The sequence below is a fragment of the Apteryx mantelli genome, chromosome 1, assembly GCF_036417845.1.
Source record: "Apteryx mantelli isolate bAptMan1 chromosome 1, bAptMan1.hap1, whole genome shotgun sequence".
Taxonomy (NCBI): Eukaryota; Metazoa; Chordata; class Aves; order Apterygiformes; family Apterygidae; genus Apteryx; species Apteryx mantelli.
The window spans coordinates 74,308,667-74,318,531 of NC_089978.1; positions in this window are offsets into that span (position 1 = coordinate 74,308,667).

Below are 9,865 nucleotides of genomic sequence, written 5' to 3' on the forward strand. Positions count from 1 at the left end.
CTCACGGGATGTTGCCACAAAAGCAGATGCAGGATGCAGGAAGGCAGTCAGGACAAGCAGAGGTGGCTGGGGTACTGCAGACCTAGTTTCCTCCTCTGGTAATCCCTAAGGTTAACCTATAATCACTGCTGCATACTGTAGAGTCCTGCTTCTTCCAGCAGCCCACAGCTGGGTTTGCTTCCTCCAGGGCTAAGAGAAGGGAGCTGGAAGGTGCCCAGGTACCTGTCTAATATAGCGTCAGGCCAGAGCTGGAGTCCTTTGATTTGATAAAGCCAGAATGCTCCCTCCTGGGACAGTCTTCTGAGACACAGCTACCTGCTTGCTCACACGTGGTGGGTGCTAGACACAGGCTTACAGTCTTCCTAAGGTAGTGCTGGCTACCATTATATGCTGAAAAAGGAAACAACTAGCATATAGTATTCAACCCTGCTGCACAGCAGCTCATTCCAAGTATTTGTCCCTATAAAGTTATAGGTGGAAGCTCTGCCAACACCTATCACTTAAATAAAGCAGGTTATTTGCTTTGAATTGACTTCTTCAAGTGAGTCAGATGCTAATTTAGCATTTATCCAAGTTGTCTGCCCATGGCTGATAGTTATAAGACCCGTGGGATATTTGCGCCCTTCCAGAAAGGCAACTGGAGGCCAGATTGGGGTATCCAAAGTGATTAAATTCCTGTGCTTAGGCAACTGAATCCTTATAACCTTTAGGCCATGCTGGCCACATGTTAGCCCATCCCCATGCCCTGGGAGCACCTGAGTAGCACAAAGCCCTGCTGCAGCCTCACCAGCAACCACAAAACTCCCTGGAGCCAGCAGAAGGTGCTGCCTTGAAGAGCCACATAAGCATTAGCAAGCCCCTGGAAATCAGGGTAAATTAGTCCCAGAGCGTTTTGGTTCATTACAAGGCATACAGCAGTGCCAGATTTAGAAGAGCGCACAGAGCACTGTTAAAATTCATGCAAGTGATAACAGATAGGCTAGGGGAATGCCTTTGTTATTTAAAAATATGAATAGCTTTTAATAGAAAAGGGGTGCTTAATGGCCACATTGAGCAGGCTACTTACAATGAAAGACTAATTAAAACTCCCAATTATGCTGTGTGTTAATAGCTTCTTTGGAGAAAAAAAATGAGTTCTATCTTCAAACTTTCAGCCCCAAAAGAACAAAGCACTTACACAAATGTTTGACTCAATCACATGCTGAAGTCTCAAAAATCAGAGATCTCAAAAATCAATGGAATTTCAGAGTGTGTTTTGAAATCAGCCACATACGTATTGTCCCTGTTGAATCGTAGCCAAAAAAAAATGTTTGCTATTTCATTTATCTTTCATCATAAAATGCGGAGGTCATGGGGGGAATTTTTAACTGCATTTGGTATTTCCGAACAAATTTCTGGAATCAGCCATCTTGTATAAAATGGATTTGCAGGATTCCTTAAATCGAGAGCTCAGTAAAAGTCACCAACCTTCTGGCATAAAATCACAATTCAGCCAGCTGGCAAACTCCAGGTCCAGCTTTTGGAGTAGAACAGCATTACTTGCATTGTTTGTCTTAGTTTTTTATTAATGGTTTATTTGAGCTAAGAGATGGTGTTTTTCTTTACTTAGCTTAGCAAATCTGCATAGCTAACTGTATCAGAACAGCACAAAAGACAAATTTAGTCTTATGTAAACCTGGAACTGAACAGATACATGTAAACTGCAAACAGATTATATCACTATTTTAATTTGCCAGATTTAAGGTTGCCATATATGACAGTACTCACCTTGTAACTACTAGCTAGTATTACAGTAGAATGAATAATAATTAATTTTGAGTAAACCATTTTTAGTTAAATGTCATGTCGTTAAAGTGCAACTCAAAAGCGTTTAGAGTCATTTTTACATGTGGAAATGCCATGCCTAAAGAAACAATGCTGTCACATAGGTCATCCACTTGTTAAATGTTTAGAACCAGGAGACGTGGGCAGGAACTCAAATCTCGGAGCTCCACTGTCACATTATAAAAATGATTGATATTCCACAAGTTGCACTGTGAACATCAGGCACAAAGATCGCCTCAGGAATTCAAAGCTTAGACAAGAGTCATCTTGTGTTGATTGATGGCCCTTTGTCACTCTGGTTTATGGGTTATGACCATTGGAGACTTCAAAATGAACTAAGCCAAACATAACAGCATCCTTTGCTCACTGAAGCAAGGATGCAGGACTGGGAAACCAAACTGTTGTGTCAAAAAATAAAATATTTACTCAAATATCTGTCAGACTTTCAACACTTTTGACAGCTTCCATATTCAGTGCATACCAAAGTCAGTCTGATGAATGCAGACAAAGCATCCAGAATGTTTCTTTGACATTAAAATAACCTAATCTGGTATATCACCCTTAAATAACTGACATATCTCTTTTATGTAGGTCTCTCTCTCCTGGATGTTCTATAGAAGAAACTGCTGTCTCTTCATTACAGGAACCAAAAATAAATTACTCTTCATATATTGGGCAGTATTAGAAATTGTCCTCACACATAATGCAAAAGGATGCTAATATTTTAATGACACTGATGAGCAGCATATATTAAATGAAATATAGCTTTTTTAAGTACTACAAATATCAAATACACTCCTTCTACATGAGGACTATCATTTATTGTGAGTGGAAGAATTTTCTCAGCATGTTAAATGCTGAGAAATGCTGAGAAAGTATTATATTAAGTCGTAATTGCCCAACCCTTAAAATTCAGCCATAATTGTTATATGCTTTTTTAATTTGCTTTTAATTTGCTATCTCCTTTTCTTTAATTTCATTAGGCAGCCTTAATTTGTCATGTGATTCTTGTTTAAAAAGAAAAATTATAAAAATTTGCATTAATGCTATTTTGCTGAACTTTTCCCAATTTGGAAAGCTGCAGTCAGCCTAGAGTTTATGAACTCAAACCAAATTCAAAAGAAGACTTAGATCAGACATGAGCAATCTAAGAAATACCTGGATACCCATCCAAAATGTTAAAAGAATGGGTGGTCTCAATTTTCTTAATTTTGTGCTGAAGGTGCAAAAATAAAAGATTTTAACTGAAATTTAATGATCACTAGTGACTTTCCAAAAGACTTTTTCATGAAGATTAGAAGAGTAAAGAATTAACTTACTCAAAAGGTAAGAAATTTCTAATAATTCAGTGACAGGCGAGTGAAGAGTTAACAGGACTGAAGTTTGTCAATTGATATGCAGAAGAACTGATATGCACAAGAGCTGACCTGCACAAAGCTGTTGAACAGGGGACTTAACAGGACTAAAGTCGTCTACCAACCGATATGCGCAAGGACTGATATGCGCAAGGCTGCGGAATGGCAGCATTAACAGGACTGAAGAAGCCTGCCACCTGGAATCTGCATGGACCCCCGGGGAGGGGAGAAGCAATACGGAGGTGTTGTGGTCTTGCCTCGCTAGCAGGGTCCTCCCAAGCAGACAAACAAACAGTCCTGCGATTGCGAAACTTGCTAAAAGTCAGCAAAAGCAGTGTTTGCCCAGGGCCCCAGCCGTATAAAAAGAGACTTGGGAGCTAGGAGAGTTTGAGCAGGGACGGGAACGTGACCTGATCATCCTCTCCGGCCGGACCGTGAGTATCCCCCCCCTCCCCTTTTCCTGGGACGCTGGGTTAAGGTAACTCCTCGAGGTTGAGAGCCCTCTCACTAGGAGAGTGAACAAGAAAGCTTTCAAGTAGGGATAAGCAGTCCTTCCCATTAATAACGCAGTAATCGACGGTTTCAGGTTATCCTTTCTAAAATAGTAACTGATGGTTTTGTGTTATCCTTCCTAAATTAGTAATCGCATTATTTTAATGGATGTTACTAATCCAAGAACTTGTGTGAGGAAATAAACATCTTTTTTATTATTATTATTATATTACTGTCTCAGTCGTTGCTATCGAACCTTCATAGCATGACAGCGTGACATTCAGAAACTATGCTGTCAAACTTTTGTCATTCATACGATTTAGGCCAAGACACAAGTATTCTATTGGTCCTTTGTTTTATTCCTATAGATTGCTCACTTCATATCTGTTCTCTGCTTCTCTTGTTAGGAAAAATTGACAGCAAGATCTTGTCCTTCTGTCTTGCAGGTGACATGTACCATCGTGTATTTCAGCATCCCAAGGAGCAAGGATGGAGCTACAGGAACAGAAAATAGGACACAAAACACACAGAGAACAAGAACAACCTCCTTTATGATCTCTGGACAAAGGATTATCCTCTAACAGATAGGATGTTCAGTATATTGTAGCAGTATCTGTATAGTGCAGAATTTTCAAATACTTATAAGATTATTAAATGCCTAACACATTACAATATTTTTGAATATTCCACCATCACAGCCTAGTACTTCTCCTATTAAATTTATAGATATATAGCCCTAGATTTCTAAAGCAGTGGGATTAGCCATGTACTTTATGAATGAGGATATCTTTGGTGGTTTTTTTTCAAATCTATTCAACATTTGGTTAGACAACAAAGATTAAAGAATTTTCTTAGTTTCTGCATATATATATATGTATGTATGTATATATATGTGTGTATATATATAGGGATATGTTTCTTTATATACAGGTCACTATTTCTTATATGTGGGCTTATGGGGGGGATTACTTAAAATGTACAGTTCTGAACCTGTTGTATTGGCAAGCACATTAGATCTACCTTGCCTAACTTCAGGAACCTGAAAAGGTGCCTACATTAGCAGTCCAGTTGCTTCAGCTGCCTCAGTTGTCAATGAAGAGAGGTAGAAATCCACCAAGAAGGCAATTCAACTGCATCTAAAAATGCTGATAACATGCACATGTAGTTTTAGCCCTGTAAAGGGAGACTGACATCTGGCAATGCAACCAGTTGCTACTAAAATATGGAAGAAATGCTGCAGAACATACCTTGACCATTTAATTCAAGCTTTGACTGCATAATAATGGATTTTACTAGACCCTAATAGGTGTCTCTCTGAAGTGTCTAAAATGACATGGACTGAATCTTATTTTCCTAACCTTGTCAGTACTTCTCATGTAACCATTCATATGAATGAGAATCTGAAGAAGGCAACTGATTTCTTTTACAACATTTAATCACTGAACTTGAATTATTACACTTTGCAACTGGTATGGAGATGAATGACTGCATATGTAGTATCTAGTTGTGGTACCCTGATGTGAGAAAACAACTTGTCACACTTGACTCATACAAATGACCTGTTCAGAAAAGGATTTTTCTATTACACTTTCCACTCTACAAGAATTACACAAGAACAGAAGAACTGTATCGACAGGTTGGGTGATGTGAACTCTCTGGAGGCCCTTCTGGCCTTTGACACTTCAGGATTAATTTTTGTTGTTGTTGTTGTATCTTAAGGAAAAAGGTAATAGACATTTTAAGCCCCAAGGTAATGTCTTAAAGCATGAGAGCTTCTTCCTATTTAAAGTTCCCACAATGAATAGCATAGTCCCAAGCCTGTCATGTAACACTGAAATACAGATAATTCATTTCAGAATGGTGCTACTTCTTCAGAAAAGAGAAACACTGCTATCTGGTTTTATTTCAGCTGCCTGAAGGAAACAAATTAACTCATTCATTAGCCTATGGGAAGAAATATGTATGGCAACATCAACCCTATGAACCCTATGCCAATCTCTCTCCTCCTAGTTATACATGGGTGCAGTTCTGTTGATGTGAATGGAATAGTCTCTGAAAGAGTGCCCGTAAGAGGAGAGAAGCAGATACATACCACTGAGCAGATTTTATCAGTAAGATGAGAAAATCTAAAAGAATAGTGAAAAAGAGAGTACAAATCTTTCACTTAAATATTTCAGTCTGTATAAGTTCCAACAATGTCGCAACAGGCAAACTCTGATGAACATTAAGGCGCCTAGACTCCAGCTTTCACTAACACCAGGTAACCTCATCCTGACATTTGTCCAGTGGTAAACTGCTGATTTGCTACAGAATTTTTTTTTCAGTCTGTTTCAACTGAAATTCAGGGCCTTTTCAACCAGTCAAAATTTCTTTGTGATTGAAAATGTTAATAGACTTTTTAAAATAAATAAATAAAATCCTTTCAAAATGTGTATCATTAAAGCACCATTGTTGTAAGCTAAAGCTTCCTTCCTGTATCAGAACATGCAGGTAAGTGAAAACACCACTTGTTTACTTATGGAGAGTATAAGATTTTAATCTGTTAATGAATGTTCCTGATAAAATGTTGGTGGTAATAATTTAATTTTTATACTCACAACAAAACTTACTAAAAATTTTTACAGTCTTGCTTTCCCTCACTGCATTGTGTTTAACTGAGTAAGGTCTTTTTATAACCATACCTAAAGATAGTCGCCGCCAAGAGGGAACTTTTTATAACCCTTATTAGTAAGCGTTTCTTATTGCTCAGATATTTCACATATAATGTTCTTTCTGCTACCTAACAAGTATTGTGACACATGGACCTATTGTTATGAAAAAATGACAGCATATATGCTTGAATTTTTTCTTGTTTGTAGTATCTGGATTCCTTTAATTAAGTTATGAAATATTCATATAAGGATTTCCCAGAACCAAGCAGCACTAGAGTGAAGAAGTACTATTGTTGGGCTTGCAGAATTTCAGAGAGAAATTTGGCTAATGATCACAAGTTTGACACTGCGTGAAAGTTTCTGAAGCTGCTTTCTGATGTTTCACTTTCAGAGAGATTTCACTGCTTCCAAGAAGATGTTTGTATAAAGCAGACTAGAGTTATAATTTGGTTGGATAAGCAAATGTCTTTTGATTTGGGAATGGCAGTCTTCATGCAACAAAGTCCCAGCTTGAACAGCAGATGTGCCACTTAAGCAAAACTCCATTTAATTGTTCCAGATGAAAGGTCAAGATGTTTTAGTGCCTCAAGTAGCACAGGATAGCACTTGAGCATCCTCATACACTGCCAGAACAGTCAAGAATTAAATTCTCAGTCTTCACTCTTCAGCAATAATGAAGTGCATATTTCTTCTCAGGAAATAATTATAAAAATGATCACCTTTGCACATGTCTTATTCCGTTTTGCTCTGATCTGGTTTCCCAGTTTCACATGGCCTCTGAGGAGATCTAACTCACTGTGGTTGCCAGCAGTCTCAAGGGCCCGTTATAATGGTAGTGGTTCCAAAGTAGTGAAGCTATTTTTCCTCATTCACATGCTGTGTAAAGGGGTATGGGAGATATATAGATATACAGTGGTTTAAGAGCAGATACTTTTTCCCTGGCTTTCAGGCTGTTTTGTTCTGATACTGTGGTAGAAACTCTCAATATGTGATCAAATTGGGGCCTCAGAAAGAAATGCCAGTTGAAAGAGGACAGATACGTCAGTTCACAAAATCCCTCCAAAGAGGGTTTGCTTACATCTGTAAAGAAGGCTCAATAAACTGAATCATGCAAATGGTGTGTTGAATTACTTCACCTAATACAAGCATAGACAGTCACAAGTAGCTAAGCCACAGAGCAGATGTTTGTCTCAAATAGAAATATTTCCACATCAGTTCAACAAGACAGCTGATAAAAGAAACCTCACTACTACTGTGGCATGAAGCATATATTTGGATCTGTAAATACAACGCATAGCACCTTATCCTGTTTAAAAACAGAATTAAAATCCTGGAATTAACTTTAAGAATGAGATTCATATGTTGGTACAAATGAATCAATGGAGACCTATGGACAACTTGCATTATTTTTTAGAGTGCATATTTAAGAACGCATTTCTTTCTTAATGTAATTTGGCAGCTGCAGGACAGGTTGACAGGCAGGACCAGAGGAAGTAAATGACTCTTCTATTTAGCACTGCTCTGAGGAGAAGGAACATATCTGCTCAGTTAGCATTTGCCCATTGAGTCATGTATGCCAGCTACCTGGAAGCTTGGACACATACACTTGGCCTGTGCTCCATAGGCTCTTAGGTTGTATTTGCTCTTAGGCTGCATCTGTCTTTACCTCTGAGTGGTCACAGCATGAACAGGGCTCTTGGCATACCCATCCCCCATAGCGTCAGGCACGTCATGTAGTCTGAGGCTTCCTTCAAGTGGGAACGAGGACACAGCTGTGTCATGCACCCAAATCCAAGCTATGCTCCCAAGTCCTCTAATGTAGATTTTTGTTTGAAGAAACATCCAGCCTTAAGCTTAGGTCTGATCCTGAATTCATCACAATCAGCCTGAGACAAATGAATTGCTTTTATCCCATCTATATCAAGCAAAGCCAGCTGTGTTAGCATTGTCCAAACTGAGCTTGCTAGCAAAGTGGAGTCTACATGCAACTGGGAATCATGTATTAACATGCTAAGTAATGCTTGTAAGTAAATAAATTCCATCATTTCATATATAAAGGGCATCAAACTCTGTAACTGTTTATTACAAGCTTCTGTTTTTCCCTTGTGGCTCTAAATCAAATCTCATTTACAAGTGGGAATGTGTTATCCTGCCTAGTGAATACCTGACCTTTTATTTCTACAAAGTAATTTCCAGAAACAATACCAAAAGCATGTATTGCGGCTGGCAGGGTGACACTGCAGCATTTCATATGCATATTTTCTTGGAAAAAATATTTGGAAAAAGCTGTAGGAGTCCAATTAAACTTTATCACCTGACTATTCATGCTCACAATAACAAAATTGTAAAAAATGTGACTGTGACCCCAGCACGTGCAGAGCTTGGACAGAATTATACGAACTGTGGACTCCATCACCTCCTCTAACAGGAAACTCTGCAGGAGAGGAGATACTTAAAGCAAATAAATTTCTGCAGTGTGATGCTTTTTTTTCTTTTTATTAATGAGACTCTTGATACGGTTGCTATAACATCACCTGTTTCAGTCCATTATATTTTTCATAGACATTGGTAGTTAGATACAACATTGTTATGCCTCCTCAGATATGTAAGATTGATGAGGAAAGTGGGTATTGCTTTTTTCCGTGATTTGCATACTGAATTATGAGGGTCATCGCTTCTTCCATGAAAGCGCTTCCTTTTAGCAGCAATATTTACTGCAATTCATTTAGGAAACCAATAGCTCTAATTTTTTAGAGTGAGGTGTGCAGTTCCGACCGTATAACTGATTAAATTCAATGGGAAACTTTCAATAATTAAAACCTATTTTTCATTGGAGTTGCACCTCCATCACAAAGGGAGCAAGGAAACTAATTAAGAAGAATTCTGATTCACTGAACTCTTGCATGCCATTAGACCGCTGATTAGCAGAGTTACAGCAACGTGAGAAAGCGAAGACCTCTTACGCTGTTCTGTACGGCTGGAGATAGGGATGAAGGATAGAGCGTAGGCTGAAAAGGAAAGGACAGCTATTCCGAGTACATTGGCATTTATATATGAGCTAACCTGAACAAACTAATCATTTTGAGGAACGCATGACAGCGAATATTTAACTTGATTGGTTACCAGGAGCAGAGAACTGGGAGCTGACTTTAGATTTTATATACTTAATAAGTCTAACTGGCCTTCCAAGTTTACTTTGAACTGCCATAAGAATGTTAAAATTAAGATTGTGATGCTTAATTAGAAAGACTAAGCTCTGATCCAGCTCTTTAGTCTTACTACACTATTTCTACTTAAATATACATAGCACTTTAGAGGAGAGCGGACGAATGTAGTTTATCTGGAAAGGCGTGCAATGGAAACCCAGTTTTGTTCTCGCTGTGGAGGTATGCGACTTATAATTCATGCAAGAGGTGACATTTTCACCGTCAGTAGAAATGGCTTGTTTTACATTTGTACCAGAAGAAGATGAGGACAGTGTTTTTAAAACCTTGTTAACCTCTCATGCAAGAGCACATTTCTGTTTCAGACTAATAAGAAAAT